This window comes from Bubalus bubalis, chromosome 15, assembly GCF_019923935.1.
Source record: "Bubalus bubalis isolate 160015118507 breed Murrah chromosome 15, NDDB_SH_1, whole genome shotgun sequence".
NCBI classification, from domain to species: Eukaryota; Metazoa; Chordata; class Mammalia; order Artiodactyla; family Bovidae; genus Bubalus; species Bubalus bubalis.
Genome location: NC_059171.1, coordinates 42,235,446 through 42,254,640, shown reverse-complemented (window position 1 = coordinate 42,254,640; position 19,195 = coordinate 42,235,446). Strand labels below are relative to the sequence as shown.

Here is a 19,195-nt window from a genome sequence, read left to right as displayed (position 1 = left end):
GGTTGCTTTTGGATTTAAAAAGTAAACTCACATTTAAGTGTTTTCATTTTTATGGCAATGAAGATAGAGTCAATGAAATATGGGGGAAATACCATAAATCTGAAAAGTGAAATGTACCTAAGGAACAAAGAAAGGTCAGGTAAACCAGCTGTGTAAGTCAAAGCAATAGTACCAATTGTAGAGTAAGCAGGGAGAGTGGACTCTAGGTCTAGGAAGTGAAAGTTGCCACTTAAAGTTAAAAATGAAGGAAACATGTTCAGCCTTATTGTAATCTTTTGCAGTTTTTAGCAGATGAGTCCAGATCTGCTCATTAATTTTGAGCTAGTTGGATTATTTTAAAAGATGCTGCACCAGCAAAGGAAAACATAAAGGAGGCTGAGAAAATCGCTGTTTAATATTGCAGAATTTACTGCTTCCATTCTGACCATGAGCCTAAATTTACACAATGAAATTTGATTATCTCTAATAACAATATTAGATCCTGCACTGGATGGATGAGAATTGAGGTGGTTTTGTTGATTGCAAGGGTTTAATGTTGCATTTCAGAATCTGATGTGGTTTGGCCTCCCTTCCATTAACTGGAAAACCCCTGAGGTTTTACAATTATTTCTTAAAGATAATACATTTAAGATTGCATTGGTAGGCTGAAGAAAAGTCATAAAGGCAAGAAGGGAAGCCCTTAATAACTCTTGAGATTCAGACATGTTCAGCAGTTAGATTGGCTCTGACTTCACCAAGGGTCGACAATGTGTCATTTCCACGAAGCCAAATTGCCCTCTGCCTATATGATATTAATGTGCAAATCAATATTTCAGGGATTAAATTTCCCTTCTTCATTTTTTATGGTTTCTACCTCAATAAGTCTCAAGTCTATTAGAAGAGGCTGGATGATTTAAAATCTTTCACTGCGGAATGGCTTGTCGTCGTAGTCTTGTTTCACTAGACCATTTTAGGAATTTTGTTATAAAGACTAAGGGCATCCTAAATAAGTTGCTAGGCAATGTAGAGGCAGGCTCCATAGCCTAAAGTCCTTGTTCGATTAAGAGCTAAGAAGTATTGGAAATATAATATATATGTTTATGTACTATATGTGTATATGCACACATACATTCTGCTGCTTTAAAAATATTATGTTAATCACCTATTGATTAATTTCAAAATCAATTGAAGTTCCTTTCTTATTAGTGACTTGTTCAGCATTCTTGAAGACTGTGTTATTTTCTTAAAGAGTGTACATGGATTAGCTTGGTTGTGAAGGTCTTCGGGAGGGATTTTCATTTAGCAATATTTTCCCTAAGAAATATTTCTAGAAACCATTGTTGTGAGAGTAATAACCAAGTATTGTCATCTATCGTTGTCATGGCTATCATTGCATTTTGGGGCTGAGAGATTTAGCTGCTATCTGTTGAAAGAGGCCTTCTTCCATTCACTTCATATTAGTTCCTAACACTTAGTAGGCTTGATGTTTCTTTTAACCCTCTTGGAGAAGCACTACTATAAAAGAAAATATGTGATTTGATGAGAAATAATACAAAGCAGAAATTTGGGAGGTCAGAATAAAAGATTGTGACTTTATCACATAATCTTGGGAAGGCCTACTGTCTATCATTTGGTGGTGTTTTATAGTCTAAAACCATCTGGACCAAGTTCCGCACAGCTGCACGAATTTCATATGTGATAGAACATTTTTTCCATTCAGTGTGAAATGTTCCTTCCTAAAACACGTACACCAGACTCGCTTAATTTAGTCTGTTAAAAGAAATGCACATGAAAAAGGACAAAAGGCTCTTTAATCTCTGCAAGCTGTTTGTTTTTCTTCAAGATTCCTGTCTGTTTGGGTTTGAAAAGTCATGTTTATTGAGGAGATGATTCTGAGGTGTGACATTAAAATAATATATGATTTTTGGACTGGTGGCCACGCTCCTGCTTCATTTGCAGAACTACTTTTTATGCCTGTCAAAACACAAAGTTAATCTATCCTTATTTACAATTAATCTCAATAAAATTAATCTTAACTATGCTTTATTCAGTGGCTTAAAATATCTAATTATATTCAATTAACTGCTGTCATAGTAATTAACATTGCTTAATTGCCTCTGCATATATTTATGTAAAGCTCATTAGGTGCTGCTGGCTCCTTTTTCCTTTTCTACTTGCTATTTTTGCTGTTGTCAAATCATTTTCATCTCCCAGTGTTCAACAATGTCAGTGACAGCAAATGCTTCCTTCACATTTTTCTTGAAATGAGTGTTATTACTTACCTATGAGTAGATACTAGTTATGAGTCTTTAAAGATGAATCCACTCCCCTCACCCCCAACCCTTCAATCACTGTTCCCTTATCCCTGGTCCCTAGCACACTCACAAAATATTTTCTGTCATTGTTGCTAGAAATATGAGAAGCCAGGTTAAGCTTTGTGTTTATAAATGAGGAGCCTTTCTGTGTCTGCCTAGGGGCTGTACCCATAGGCAGAGTTGTGTTTTTTTTTTTTTTTCCCCTCTAAAACCTTTCTAAGGGTTAAAGACTTGGCCAAGGTTCAAACTGAAAATCGCCCAGGGAAAGTGCATGTGAATATGTACAAGTTTCATGTAATTAGTGCTTAATTATATTAACATATGCAAATTGTCAACTTAGAAGCTTGTTGAGCTGGCAAAGATCAGCTAGGCACAATTGCTGTATTGTTCTGAAACAATAATGGATTTCAAGTTGGATTGTGGAAACACATAACTAGCTATCTAATTTAACTCATACCATGGTGAAATTTCATTAGTCTCCATGGAGACTGGTTTAATTGTGCTGACTAATGTTCTGGGCTGCAGAATGTCCTAAAAAGAAAGCGTTGTTTGCCTAATCCACCTTACAATGACACTTGTTTGTACATGTTTCCCTTGTGTGAGAATTTGCATATGCAAATAAATAGTTTCTCTGCCCCATTTGTCATGGCTGTTCATTACCCATGAAGAGGACATTGTTACTAGGCTGTGACTGAGTCTCCCAAGACAGGCTAGTGTCAACCAGTCCAGCTACATTCTTTCATAATTTGTTTCTGATTAATAGACCAGAGTGAGTCTCCGTGTCTTTGGGCATCTGCAATGGGAAGGTCAGTTCTGTCACAGAAAAGAGTTTCTGCAGTAACTGAAGGACTTTTTCTTCTTGTGATTCTTCCCCTTTTCCCGCTCATTGGTTCACATAATCATATTTAAAATAATGTATTCTTACTCTAAGAATGCCTCTACTAATAATCTCTAGTTTCCTAAAGCCAAAAGATAGGAAAAGAAAGGAAATTCTGTTATTGGAATATTAATCCTGTTTTTGACAGAAAGGTAAACTGATATAATTGCTTTTCAGTTGAAGGAATGGGGGTTTATACAAGTGTGAAAGCATCGGAAAAGGATTAGCATTTTTTTGCATAATGAAAAGCTCTATTGAATAGGGTTCTGAATGGCTGACTGAATGACCGAGATGAAAAGAAGATGAAAATGCAGGCTCCTCTTTCTTTATGCCTAAGTTCTGCTTGCTCTAAAGTTATGTTTGTCCAAGACTAGAAAAAACAAGCAGGGGCTCAGATTTCAGCAACTTTATAAGATGCCCTGAGTTTTCATCATCACTGGGAAGTAATATGTATGACAATAGTGTAGCTAGAGAATGATAAACAGAGGTTTGTATATAGACGAGTTTTCAGAAACATATTAGGCTAGCCAAATATTGACTATTGGGTATCAAGAATTCCCAGCACTTTGCTGGCAAAAAGGTATTTCAGAAGAGGCCAACAATATGGTGTGCATATCTCATTTAGTTACTTCTGCCCCTTCCGTCCACCTATCTGCTGTAAATAGTTGTTTCAGCTGGTAGAACACTTCACTTGGGAAAGAGTTGTGTGTTCTGATTTTTTGGCAATGTTGTGTTTTAAGTGGCCTGTCAGCTTTGGGGGCTGGGATGGGCTGGTAGACGAGGATACAGAGTTATTGTCTTAGGATTTAATTCATCTTCATGTTGCTTCGTAGGTGTATCATGTATTTCATTTTGAGGTAAGTCTTTTCTAATGTGTCTAAGTACTCTTGGAAATATTTGCAGTAGGGTTTTCCCTTGTTACTAGTTAGGGCTGTAACTGGTTATCAGTTGACAACGTAATCAGGGCTCTTAATGATGTTTCCTCAACCATAATTAGGGCAGCCAAAATACTGTAAGTGTTAAGACACTTTCAAAGGTGGGAATTGGCTCTTTTGTACATATGTAAATCAACTGCAGTGTGAATAATTATTTATATATATACATTATAAACAAACTCTTTCCGGTTTGGGGGTCACCACAAATGAGCTATTGAAGGCTGCCCCAGAGTAGGATTGAAAGAGTCAGCCAGATATTAAGCTAAATTGTTTTGTTACTAGATTGTAGAACTTCTATTTGCCTCATCACTTTAACGGTTCAGTTGCTGAGGTACTATTAAGATGGTTACATGGAAACTTGGGAAATCAGAAGTGTTTTCACGTAAATTAAAGTATAAGGGTTGCCTCTTGAGTACAAAACATTGTAAGGGAAAAGTGTTTGATCTGTGTTATATAAAGTCACCAAAATTCTTTACTAGAGCCCTTTAAAAAATTTGTCAAGAAATTCTGGATTGTTTCAGAAACTTTTATGGTTAACTTTATGGATATGCTTGCAAAAAGTCTTAAAAGAACAAAAAAATCCACATGGAGGCTATTCTTTTACATGCAGCAGGGCTGATTAAGGTATTTCCATAAGAAAAATGTGTTAATTTAAAAAATAAATTCATTTATATTTTAAGACATTGTTAACCAAGCACCATGTGTTGTAACTGGCAGCCTTCCAGTCACCATGAAGTGGATCACACATGGGTTAATAGTAGCTTATGTGATGTCTGCATTCTTAGGAAATGGGCAAAAACCCAGGGTATTCTGATATCAAGATTTTTAGGAATCAGACAGAAAGCAGAATATATGTTTATATGTGAACAGATGGACACATGTGAGAACTAAAAGTGCGCAGTTTCTCTTGGCACTTGTTTTAGTTATCCTGATGATATAACCAAGATCTTAGTGCATTCACAGTCTTTGATGGCTAAGGACAAAATGGTCTTTTAATGAGGGCTCAATGGCATCATTTTCTTGCATACGGATTGTTCCCCTTGTGATCTTGGGGGATTTGATGTTCTGTTAATTCCCTAGTTTCAGAGGTTCACAAGTTGCCTTGAAAGTTTGATATGGTTTCATGTTTGACATACAATCCTCAGTTCAGGAATGGCCACTCCCCACTTCTCCTTACACTTTTCAAGGCTTGTAAGTGAAATAAAATATTTGCCATTTGGAGGCACTTTTGAACATATGCACACAACTTAAAAATGGCTCTGATACTAAAGTCGTATTTGGCAAGCCGCTTATCTCTGATATAATTAGATACTTTAACATTCTAGAGATTGAGAAAATAAACAAATATAATTTAAGAATCTGGGCAGCTTGACTTAGTTAATATGTCATAACGCCCTGAGTAGGTGTTTTAGTCATTCAGGCCAGGGGTTCACACACTATCATCATATATTTAGATGATTGATCAGTTCTAATGTTTGCTTGTCCTGGGGAGGCGACAGTGCACAGTTGATAATTTTTGAATGGTATACATTATAGCACACACCTCTAGGATGAAGTTTATAGGTTCCATTGTGTCCTAGCTGTAAAAACAGAAAGCATTCTGCAAGCATTTACTCAGATCTAAATCATTTTAACCAGGGAAAATTGACTTTTGGGTTAAAATACGCATTTTATAACTGTCCATAAAATTCTTTTCCTTCTCTGTAAAGAAGAAAGGAAATCCATAGCTTCAACAATGTTAAAATGCAAAAACATATGAGCTGGTGTATGCCACCTGGTTGTATTGTTAATAACAAAACAAAACTTTATAAGAAGGAAGCCCATAAAGAATCGTAAAATTTGCCTGATTGGAAGGATAAATTGAAGAGGCCCAATCGTTTCCCAAAGTACCTTCATTAAACCTGAAAGGCTTTATTAATGTAGATTTTCTACAGTATAGTTCATAGTACTTTTCTCCCATACATTTAGGAATAAAGCAATTCATATGTAAAATTTCCTGGGCCCAGAAATGAACCGAGACTGAGTCATCCTTTTTGGTTTAATAGATACAAACTAGGAGTATAGACATCACATGCACGCACACACACACACACACACACACACACAAACATATACACGTCTATGCCCCTTTTCCATGTTAATGTCTCTCATTCCTCTTTAGATGTGTTTATAGGCATAGCCTGAGCATTTCCCTCTGTAGACTAAATTTCTTTCATTTTCTAAGAACTGGCCAAGAGGATCGCAACAGAAAAAAGCAGGTAGGATGTAAGACAACTGAAAAGTATCAAAGGGCTAATTCCTGGGAACTGCCTTAGAATTCTTCAGTTCAATCAGCTCATTTTAAAATATGAGATGTTAAACTCTGGAGAAGTAATTGTTGAGTCAGCCAACAAGGCAGGAACATGTCAGGAGAACTCAGCAGTCCCCCGCTAGGACTAATGGTCACTCAACTATATAGGCTACTTAAAAAGGGGTTTGTTCTGTGAATGAAGGCAAAGCTGGTGAAAATGGGGAAGAGAAGAAAAGGAAAATGGGCCATGGTAATCCAACAGTATGCTGTCTCCTCTGAGAGACTGAATTCTCTCTTACTGAAAGGAGACCAGTAGAATCTGGACGGCCTCTAACCAGTGTGACTTGAAGCATATTTTTGCATGATGTAGGAGGTTAGGCTGGGTACTTTGAATGGGCAAGATGAGTCTATGATTCATAAAAATACTGATGATCTCAGTGACTTAAAGTGTATTCTTAATAACCGTGAACACAGTGTGAAGAAGAAAGAGGTTTCTCTTTTGTGGAGGGAAAGTAAATGAAAACAATGCTGTGATGTTTTAGAGGCAGCATAGTGTACAGAAAGAATGACACTTAGTTTAAAACCAGACATTCTTTTGATTGTTTACTTTGGATTCCTTTTTCCTTTTTAAATGAGACTGTTTATTTTAACTTAAATCTTAGATATTTTAAAATCTACTCCATTTTTTGACAACTCTGTGACCAATAGAGGTCTTTTTAGATCTATAAGACCCTTGGGTTAAATTCTTGTTATAGATGACCTTATCTAAGTCATTTAATCTTTTTGAGCCTCAGATACCTTGTTTGTATTTCATAGTTGCTGGAGAGCTTACCTAAAACTAATGTGTTGTGAACATAAAAGGAAGTGAATGTATACAGGGCTGACACCTTATATTTCCCGTTTCATTATTTTCAATAGTTGGTTTTACTATATGCTCTCCTGAAGGGTATTTGATACAGCAAATCTACATAGACCTTTTGAGTAGAGATGCCCCCCCCCTTTTTTTTAGTTAAAAAAAATTATTTATTTATTTTAATTGGAAGATAATTATAATATTATGATGGCTTTTACCATACATAAACATGAATCAGCCATAGGTATACATGTGTCCCCACAGGGAGGGAGATAGAAATTAAGCAAGGAGGATGCCTAAGGGGTAGGACCAAAGGGTAGTCTCCTTCTTATGTTTTCTCATTGGCGGATACCTTGATGAAATCTAGGTGGCTATTCCTCCACCTTATTATCTGCTCCTCCTTTGTCACAAGTTGCTTTGGTTCTGAGGGGCTTCTAGATGTTTTCAGTGCATTTCTGGGGTCTTTTTATAAGAAGCAAATTAGAATAGAAGTAGTGTTTAAATAATTCAAACCTTAGTCTATCTGCAGGAACTCAAGATTCCAGACTGTCCATTATATACAATAATAGAAGAGACTACAAAGCTTATTTCAGAATTGAAGTTGACCCTTCCTGTTTGTAAGTCTTTGAATTAAAGGTTTTTCCAAAGCTACATTAGGTGTCATAGAATCCCTTTCTGTATACTTGATGTTATGATATTTTGATGTGCCATGAAAGAAGAATAAATGCTGTTTACCTGGCACCATGCTGACCAAAATTTATACCGACCTAGAGAGAAGATCCAGTTATTAATAACCCAGGGATATTACAGAACCCTTAAATTTTCTTGTAGGGATTTTATAGCCAAGTTATGAGTCTTCTCTTGGCTTATCTCGTGAAGAAGATCACAGTCCTTTATCTTTCCATAGGAATGAATTACTCAGAGGAGGACTACCCACGTTCAAAGATGATAAGATTCATGATAAGGTTTAATAAATTTATAAACACAATTTTCCACCCTCAACTAAAATATATTTCTCTTATCATTTTTCTTTTTGATTTTTAAATTCATAATAATTTCCCACTGTGATACATGTAAGATACACACTTAAATTATTGTTTATATTTTTATGAAAAATATAAGTGTATTTTGGATAACAGTTTTCCAGATCTGAGTTTGAAATTTGCTTGACATTTATAAATAGTTAGTTAACAATCTTTGCTCAAGTTTTTCTTAAAAGTGTATGCCTTGCCTGTGTTCTGCTTATTTAGAAGTGGCCCTGGACTTGACAGTTCATTTGAAGCACATTTATTTAAGGCTAAGCATTGATTGAATACTGATAGAGTAAGGATATATTTCATTGGAAGAAAATAATTAGCATCTTAGCATTTTTCAGAATGTGCTTGTTTAAGTTTCTTCTCAAATAAATTTCAGCCTTCATGAGGGCAGCACCCATATCTGTATAGTCACTGTATTCATGGTGATGGACACTATTGGCAAATTCTTGGTAAATATCTTCAATAATACATGAAAAAAATAGATGAGTGTTAATAACAAACATAAATAGAATACTTCAGTTTACTCTACTACTGGAATCTGCCTCTCCTCTTGAAATCTAGTTGTTGGAAAAAAAAAAAAAGTTCAACCTTAAAAACATCTGGGTCTGTCTCGGAAAATTCCATAGGGAAAACTATCTTCCAGCCTAATCTAAATGGGTTTTTATATTAGAACCATAGATTGTTGCAGTCAGAAGGCATACAGCACAATCCCCTTGTTTAACCCATAATGAAACTGCAGCTCAGAGAAGTTTCTGGGAACCATCACACAACTACAGGGCACAGCCAATGAGAATCCAGTGTGTGTGTGAGTGTGTGTGCATTCCCTTTAGCAAATCGTTGAACATTTTTTACCTCAGTTGGCTCAAGTCCTCCCATATCCAGAGATTCTATAATATTGGGAATAACTTTTGTGATGCTGGAGATATTTTCATTTGTGGAATTCTTCCAAGCAAAGGAAGATTTTCAGTTGGTCCAGTTTCTATGATGACCACAGGACCAGCTGACCGCCCTGGGATTGGAAAGTTTAACTGCTTGAGATAGGACAAGAATTGCCTGAAAGGTGACAACTTGCAGGAAAAATGGGGTAGGCCATTTCATTCTTGAAATGAGGCAGGGTGCAGATTAGGAATCGTTGTGGTTTGCCAGAAGTTGCTGGTCCTAGAAGCCTGTTTAAGTGCTCACTGTCAACAAGGAAATCATGGGCAGCACTTAAAGCGGCTCACCTCTGATTTATTCATAAACCTCACACGAGCACTTGGCTTTGTTCTTGCTCTAGTAAGGGGGACTGATGCCAATAAGCACTGGAATAAAGAGCTCCTTGCATGGTCCAATAGTGAATAGCACTTTACCTCAAAGCCTGACCTCCTTTCCCAAGGTCTGTTATACCATAGTCGACTCTGATTGGCTGTGTGTCTTCCACTGACTTGAGAGAAGAGGTTATAACAAGCATCGACTCTGTAAACGCCATAGTATACATAACAAGACTTGTGTAGCTGGAACTTGGGTTCTAACTTAACCTAAAGGTTGTGGCATTCACGCTCAATGGAAAAGCTTCCTTTTCCCCTGTTTTTAAAGCTTGAAGAGTTTCACATTGAATAATGGTCAGAAAAAGATTGCTTCTTTCTAATTGAAGAAGACAATGACCTCGGAGGGAAATGGGTTTTGACAATCCCTTTCTCCATTAAAATGAATTTAGAGAGATTTAATAACATAGGGAATTAAGGGTTCAAGAGTAAAATCCACCCTACACGGGGATAGAAACAAAGAAATGGGCTTGTGGATTGATTAGCCGTTTTTATCTGAGAAGCTTCATTTATTTATTTATTTTTTTAGTGCCACTTCACAGATCATGCTCCAGCTGCCCATGGGAGGGGAAGGGGCCTTTAAGAGACAGTCCGCTGGCTGGTTTGCTTAGGGCAGAGGTTGAGTCGGGTTACTTAAATCCTCAGAGCAACATGCTAGTCTTTTTTTTTTTTTTTTTCCCTTCCCTGATCCTGTCCACTCTGGCTTCCCTTTTCCTCCTTTTGATGAAGTTGGTCTCTTACTCCTTGAAGTGCATATATTTACACAAAAATTTCCTCAAATTTTCACAACACATTAACCCAGAAGAGCCATATTAGGAGATGGTGATGAGAGTTAATGATATATCTTTAGATAAAGCCTTCCTCCCGTGCAATCACATCAGAGTCATCAGCTCATTTGTCATGGCTGAAGTGAAAATGTCAGGACCAATGAGTGTATGAGTGCTGAAGGGGGCGAAAGGGCTTTGGGAGAAAGACATTTTTGTGCTGGGAGTTGGCCATGGCTTAGATTTAGCTCCAGGGAAATACTGGGATTAGCCAACACTGTGTACAAATCCTTAGCATAACAGAATTAGTTGGGAAAATGGAGAGGTGGGGGTCATGAGGATGGGCATAATTCTGGAGACATGCTCTAGGCTGCAGGCCAGAAACTACGGTAAAGAATGAGGTGGTTTATTAAAAGTATTTTTAGACATGTGTTGTATGCAGTCTCATTGAGTCCAGCAAGATTGAAGTGGTAGATTTGAATGGCATCAAGGGAAGATCTGCCATAATGTTCACTAAATATGTATATATGACTTTTTTTTTTCATTTTTTTAAAATTGGCAGGTAATTGCTTTACAATGTTGCGCTGATCTCTGTTGTAAATTAATGTGAATCAGTCATAATTTTATATATATATATATATATATATATATATATATATCCCCTTCTGCTTGGGCCTCCCTCCCTCTTGGCTTTTGTTTTAAATTTAGCTGTATTTAAATAATTTTGACCCTAACTTTTAAAGATAATATTCATGCATAAAACAGTTTTGACAGTACCCGAAGAGTGAAAGTTAATAATTTAAATAACTAATTATGGTGAAATACTTGTTGCATTGTAGGGCCGACAGAAAACCTAGAGGCTAAACTTTCTTTACATAGACTTCACTCTGGAACTTTAATTGAAAAGTAACTGATTTTCTCTAGCTACAGAAGTTCTTATCTTTGATAGGCCAGTACTAGCAGATTTATTTCATTTTGGATCCAGTGAACTGTTCTCTTGCAGATAATGTACCCATACAACCCTTTCTTGTTTAATTCTATTGATTTACAGTGTTAAAGTGAAATAATCTGATACCTGTTTCCTGCCCTTTGAGTATTTGTCGTCAAAGAGGCTGATTATTTTTTTCCCCCAGCTCTTTAGCAGTTTTAAATGTATAATTATCATTGCATGTCATTTGATAGCTGCACTAATTGCTGCCAACTATTGTCTGTTTGCACTTAATGCTGAAACCTGATCAACATCCTGCTTTGGTTGATGTTTGGTGGTAAACTTTAATTAACTCTTATTGCATTGGAGAAGAGTTCAGGCTTGGTGCTAACTAATCATTTACCTTCATTATGTCCTGACAGCTCCACTTGTTCTTGGTCCTAATAGATACACCAGTCAGTAAATAAACCTGCAAACCTCATGCCTTGTAGTTGCTCCATACTGATATTTTGCTACTTAAAGTATAAGATAATTGGGCCCATATAATTATTTAGTTAGTTTAGTATCTCTAGTTTTGCAGACACTAATCTTAATTGCTTCTTTCATGCTGGACAATTTCATCTTAATAGAAACTGTAGATTTGAGATAACATTATTCCTTCAACATGGTTCCTATGAACATGCATCTTTTGAATCAATACAATTAAGCTTGTCTCCTGTTGGAATTCTTGTCATTATTTTTCCTGAAATACTTTTCCTGTAATGATATTGAAGTTAAAGTAATCAGGTTACCAGCAGATCATGTAAAATTCAACTCAAAATTGCTGGCTGCTTGATTTTAATTTGTCTGACATCAAGTTTGTTTGAAAAGGGATAATATGTGGGTAAACCAAGGAGCTTATAATTATGGCTGACATTTGTTTGTTTATAATGAAATCTAATTAAAGTTCATACATTTAAAACACAAAAGTTAATTACTGAATTGCTCACTTCACTTATGGACAGCAGTCAAATTAACTTTCAGGCCAAAAAAGAAGAAAAACACCCCACACACATACACAGAAAGCAAACAAAAGGCTGTTCATAATAGAAATAAAATAACCAACCAATCTGAGTGATCAAACATATATTTGCCAATATTTCATCCAGAAGAAACCTGGCATTCCACTTAGGTTCTCTATTATGTTAGCCCTAGTGTGGTTTTTAATATAACATGATTTAAAATATCTACATGGGATATAAAAAGAGACTTGTATTTGATAGATTAAGAGTCTTGGATAGTAAGAGGCACTGGTAGTGATTTAAGAAATTACGCATATAACTTTCTTCATTAAAACTATTTTGAAATCATGTGAAATCATTGAAACCACTGCTCAGGGAATAGGAATGTTTGCTGGAATACCTGACTTGTGATTAATTTTATGAAGATAATTATGGTAGGTTTAGCCTGCAAAGAATGACATTTTTCAAAAAAAGATTGTGCTTACACTATTACACTGGTGTTATGTTGGTTATGAGATCATATTGGTGGGAATCATGAAATGCAAATAACTAAGCAGTTGTTTTCTCCTTTAAATATTTAGTTGTCAGTATTTAATAATGAATTTTGTATCTTAATAGACAAAGAAGAAAAAAAATGCATGTATATATACGGATATATTGTCTTCACATTGTATATGAGAAAAATGTATTGTGGAATTGCTTTCACTAGTCTGGTAAATCTGAAGTCAGATATTCTATAGTTATAATTACCTTAATGAAACCAATTAAGATAAAAATTTTAAATGTCCCTATGTGACAATGTAAAAGCATCATCAATTAAACACTTAAATTGGGTGTATGCCAGAGAGATTAGTCTATTACATTTTAAAGACTAGAAACATAAACATATACAAAACTTGGCAAATATTATTTATAAATTTCTAAAACTAATTGATCCAGTACATGTTTTCCCAAGGAAAACTAAATGGTTCCATGTTTAAACTTTCCATTTCAAAGTTTTATTTACTTGAAAGTTCAATTATAGTTGGGATTGAGGAAGAGAGACTTGAGAGGGGAAAATGATTCTGTCCATTATTGAGATGCTTTGTAAAACTGATTATAATTTACATAACCTTTTAGTATTTCCAGAGAGTATATTTATATGTGTTTTAATATAACACTCATTGATTGATTTGTAGATTAATATTTATTTAGGGAAGAAAAAAGGCTCATAGAATCATTTAACTCTAATCCAACTTTGCATAGATAAGACAAAAGGAAGATGATTAATACTTAAATATATGGCTGGGTGATGGCATTCAGAGGTAACTTTCTCTTCTATAAAGAAAGCAAAAAGAAAAGTCAGTATATTCTCACAGTATTGGCAAACAACAGCTTTCTAGTAATGCTTTAGCTGATTAGGACATCCTTACCCTTTAATGAAGCAATCACTACAAAGCCCCAATGTCAGCTGGAATACTAGCAAAACAGTATCAAAGAAGAATCAGAAAGAGGCACTGAACATAATTACAGTTCATGTCCTTGTCTCACACCAATGCTAACTATTCATTTTCAATTAGAATGAATAAGAAAATTAGAAATCAACTAGATTGGTTAAAAGGACCAAAGTTTGTTTACAGAGGATAGCTAAAGTATTAGGTCCATCTTGCTCACTGATTATGAAATTTTCCTGAAGCAAACAAATAAAATGAGTCATATAATGGTGTAATTTGGTTAAGGAGAGATTATTGATTTCTCTCTAAGGAAAGTAGCTGGAGTTTGATTAAAGTCATGAAGAAAACTGAGGAAAATTCCTATTTCCCACAACTAATCAAATTAAGAACTATCAGAACCATTGGCAAGGAGTACTTTTCCTCTTTAGTTCTCCAACACATGTATTTAATGATTTGTGATTGTCATATAAAGTCCATAGAGGTTTAGAGATGAGAGAGAGAATGACAGAAGATGAGGCGGGGAAGATAGGAAGAGAAATAAAAAGAAAAAACAAGAGACAGAAATATCAGTTCTAAGAGTCCTGTTTATGAGAAGGAAATAAATCTGTGTTGAATAGTTAATTTAGGCTTTAATGAGAAGAAAGAGGAAAACAGGGACTCCGTTGACTTACACACTCATGTTTGTCTTTGTCAACTTTCCCTCTTTAAAACTCTGCCTGGCTTAGGTGCTTACTATATTTGGTTACATCCTTCTATTCAAACTTAATTACCTTCTCCCCTTTGTCGTGACATGGGTGGAAAGTTTTTGCCGTGTCAGGAGAGGTCGTCACACATTCTTTTGCAGTTCTGTTCATTAATTCCTTCTTGCAGAAGCATTTTCTCTCGTGCTGGGAAGGTAGAAGTGTGTAACAGAAGAGCCCTGAAACATCAGCAGGAAGCTCTAAGCTGGTTAATGCAGTATAATTGTCTGGACATAGACTGGTCTTTGTTTGTGTGGTTCACTCCGAATCAGCTGTAATTAACTCCAGAGTGTTTCCAGATTGCCAGCAAAGAAAAATTACAGCTTTTCTGTTTTAAATTGTAAAGCTCACAAACATTAACTATGCAGATTGCTTTTACTTTGATATATTTCTATCCTGCAAGAAAAAACAATAACAAAAAAAAGCTTATTTGCCCCTCCCCCACCTCTAAAAATGTGCTTTTGTTAAGTTATGTGATTTAGTGTCTATTGGAACATAATGGCCCCTTAAGAGTTAGGTTTGAAATCTTTTTACTTAATATTTTCAATCCTTTGACATCCTTGCATTTGCCTCCCTTCTTGCTAATGTTCTTAATACTGAAATGGGAAAGAAGTTATGCAGTCTTTTATGAAATACTAAACAGATCCAAAAATAAGCAAATTGCAGAGAAAGCTGAGTAAAGAAAAGCACCAGCAACTGACTTAAAAGACTGAGATCAAAGATGCATTCTGATGTAACTGATGCTTCTACACAGGTACTTTACCTGTGTTTTTGATATATCAAAAGCCAGACTGTGAGAAAAGGCCAATTTCACTACTCTCTCATCTTGGTCAGCACACCACACCCTTCTAAAAGCTTCTGTACAGTAGTTTGTAATTATGAATTCCAACATGGGTAAAAATGAGGTAGCAGTGTGAGCTAATACAGCCCAAGACACAAAAGATCTGTCAGCAAATGATGCAAAAAAGAAAAAAATCCAGCCAAAAATCTTTTTTTTTTCTTTCTTCTGAATTTAACAATAAGGAATTTAAGCTTCAATGTGGCTTTAGCGAGCAAAGAAAAGAAGCTCTTGGTGTCTGCATAATACCACTTTGATGGATTTTTTTCATCAGCTCTCTGTACGTGGCAACAAATAAACAAGTATAATTATACTTGTGAAGGTCTATTCATTGCTTTGTCAGCATTAGATATATGTGCCGTTTTCACACTGCGCCTCTCTTTTGTCTTTGGCTAACTCACTATGACATATTGATAGAGGATTTGGAATGGGGAAAAGGCCACAGCAGAGACAGTGATGACCTTTTGGAAACTTGATATAATTCAAGGATTTTTATTTATTTTATATATATATACACATTTTTAGGATTTGTGACTTGTTACCAAATTCACTTTTACGTGACCAACTTTTAACCCGTTCAAAATGAAATAAAGACTCAAAGTATCACGACATGGCAAAGAGCGGATGAGAATAAAAACAATAGGCAAAAGGGCACAGTGGTCTGTCTTCTTTCCCAGCACTTTGCCGAGTGGCTAACCTAGCATTCCTTTCCCATTATTCTGTCCTCTTGATCAGATCACGTTCTTTTTAATCATTTCACAAACACTGTCTCACTGTGTCACCAAGGAGGGCTGAGACAATCTCAATTAAAAAACAGAGGTAAAACTGGCCTCTCTGATTTTGGGTTCTAATGGGAGCCCTGTCTTCTGAATGCAAAGAAATTTTGTCTATTGTTCAAAAAGCACCCTCTTTCATTAGCAAGGCTCCTCATAGGTGGGTTTGGTCATTTAGCAGAGCAGAGTTTAGGCAGAAGTGACTGCAGGACGACAGTAAGGCAGAATGAGCCATAAAAGTTCCTTTCTGCATATTGTCCATTAGTTCCAAAAAAGGGATTTACGTGATCAAAGTCACTGATCTTGTGAATTGCTGAGAATACCCAAAACTGTGTACATGTATTCTAAGCAGACCAGCTAGTATGTATTGTTCTGAATTTAGCATTAAAATTGTATCAGATTTTCTCTTTGAGATTTCTTGAGGACTTGGGTGATTTTTTTTTTTTTAATAGAATGTTTGGTAGTAGAGAATAGTAATTGGTGAAGACTAAATAGGTAACAGTTAAACAGGTGAAGCAACTTTTATAGTGCATCTACATGTTATAAAGTTATTTTGGAATGAATACTCTGGTATAAGTTAGATGGTTGTCTTCGTGGTCTTTTAACTGGGACTTATACATTTTAGTGTAAATTTCCTAAATAGGTCACGTTGTTAAAAGAAAGATCTTGTCTGACGCTGGTGACAGTGAAATCACTTAGCATCATCTCTAGTGTCATGGTACATATTGATCTAAACAACTTTTTAACTGCACAAACTAAAGTGATTCCATCAAAATATGCTGGTAAACACCACCATGGTCATAGTATATAACTACAAATGTAAAAATCAGGTCATCTACTACTAGCTCTAACAATTCAGATAGTTTTGTTACTGTTGCTTTTGGAATGAAATGTAAATTTGTGGAGAATACTTAGTATTTTGATTGTAGAGAAGATGTACTAGTTTCTGATTAATGTGTAGTTTATGAGAAGAACTGGATAAGCAATTTGTGTAAAGTTATGTGGGAGTGCTGTAACAGAGTATGTCCTACCACATGGCTTTGTCCTGTGATTGATTCTGTAGTATAGTTTTCATAATTTTTGTCTCATATCAATAAAGTCATTTTTGATAGTTACTCCTGATCCCATGAAGATATAAAAAGGTAGGATCTATTAATACTTCATATAGTGAGACACTGATGAGACATTGCAGAGTCCATTTGGCATCTGGACAAAATTATTAACTGTGCGTTACATACGACTTATTTGAGGTGCATTTAGCATGTGTGTCATAATTTTAGTAAGTGTTTTTGTCAGCTGAGAACTGTTGTAGGTAGGGTATAGGTAAAACAGGAATTAAATAATAATAGCTCAGAAACTCCTTTATAAAGCTGTAAAGTATTTGAGAACTTTTCTCACTATTGTAATTAAGGTGAATAATCTTCCACATATCTGCCTAAGTCATCATAGGAAAGAAAGAAAAAAAAAGCTACTTTGAGTCCTAGAACTTGATATTTTTATCTAGGATCATTAGTTTAGTGTTATCACCTTGCTCCCCCTCCAAACCTCGTTTCTCCCTGCCTTCCTCATTTCTTTTAGTCTGGCATGGGACTTTATTTTAGACATTTTGGCTACCTTCAGTGTTTATACATGGTGCAGATTTGGTAAATGCAAAGGTAAATATGAATGTTTGTGGACTAATTAGAGAATTATTAGTTTTTCATGCTTATGGTGATTTATCAGATTATTTCAGAGGATTTTAAAAGCTGCATGCATGCCATGAAGATAATTAACCTGGAGCACCTCAGTAATTAAAATTACACACCACACTTTGTGATGTTTGATTCGTGTGTAATTAGAATGTCATTTTAACCATCTTAGATACCAAAATGAATTTTGATTTCATTTTCAATCTGTGCAGCTCTTTTGATGTATTTGAAACTGATCACTTCCTTTCTGATTTAGCTGGCAAGATGAAATTTGATTACAGTAAAGAGAGTATTAAGAAGTTATTCTTCATACTTAATATGCCACTGACCTCCAATAATGTCTTTCTTCTAGAAGAACTTTTAAAAAGGAATTTCTAAAATGCTTAGTAATATTGGTGAGCCCAGGGTTTTGTTTGCTTCTTAGTTCTCTGCCCCTGCAAAGTCTATGTAATAGACTATAGGGGTGGGAGGGAAGTCCATAGTGAATCACTGTGTGTCCATCGTCCCCAGTATAATAACTAATGCAGTATAGCCATGTCAGAGGAGCCTGGCCGGCTACAGTCCATAGGGTCATAAAGAGTTGGACACAACCAAAGTGACTTATCATGCATGCATGCATATAGTCATGTCCGCCTTCCTCATTTCAGAAATCATCAGCATACCTGAAAGTATTGATACATCTATGTAAGAGGGCTATTTGCCTTGAGGTTCTGGGTCCCTTTAGTTTTGAGATTTGAAAGAAGATGGCTTACCTTTTTGATAAAATCAAGGCAGTGCCTATGCCGCAGACTGAAAAGAAGCACTAAACTTTCAGACCACTCAACTCTTGCGTACAGTGCCATCATTCTGCAAATGGAGAGATGTGCAGGGACTCAGAGACATGTCAGCCCTAATCAGGCTGCTATGCCAGTAGCTGAGGTTTGCAGGTACACACACAAGTGAGCATACACATACACACTCACACACAGAAGGGGAATGCAGTTTTACCGTTTCCCTACCTTTCTCTTGGTACCTTCCCCTGCTACCCGAAATTGATACGGCTTTTATGAGACCAAGTGCTTCTTGGTCTCAACAAAGGGAGTTTACAGTCAAAGATGCTTGCCTGGAAAAAAAAAACTAACCAAAAAAAAAATGATGGAAGTAATTTCATCAGATGTGCTTGCATATGATTTGTTAAGCCAAGGGAGATGTTGATTGAGGCCGTGGTTGAAAGATGGGCGACTCAACCAGGATTGATAACATCAAAATGGTATCTGGAACGGTGTTCATTACATATTGCAGTGGGGAAAAAAATTAAAAAAGCAGAGTGAATACGATTGTCCCCTAGGATAGGAGGACTGGTTGCAGTAAATATTAATTTCTGTTCTGGTGCCCATTGAGGTGACCGAAGTGTGGGAGAGAATTGTGATTGGTGCTTAATCAGGGCCAGCCAGATACCTG

The 19,195-nt window shown here is 35.9% G+C and overlaps 1 protein-coding gene across 4 annotated transcripts in view; it reads left to right on the top strand.

Annotated features, from left to right (window-relative positions):
- The window catches only part of ZFHX4 (zinc finger homeobox 4), a 205,076-nt gene that overhangs the window by 3,262 nt on the left and 182,619 nt on the right, over positions 1-19,195 (top strand). The gene's annotated exons all lie outside the window — the stretch shown is intronic.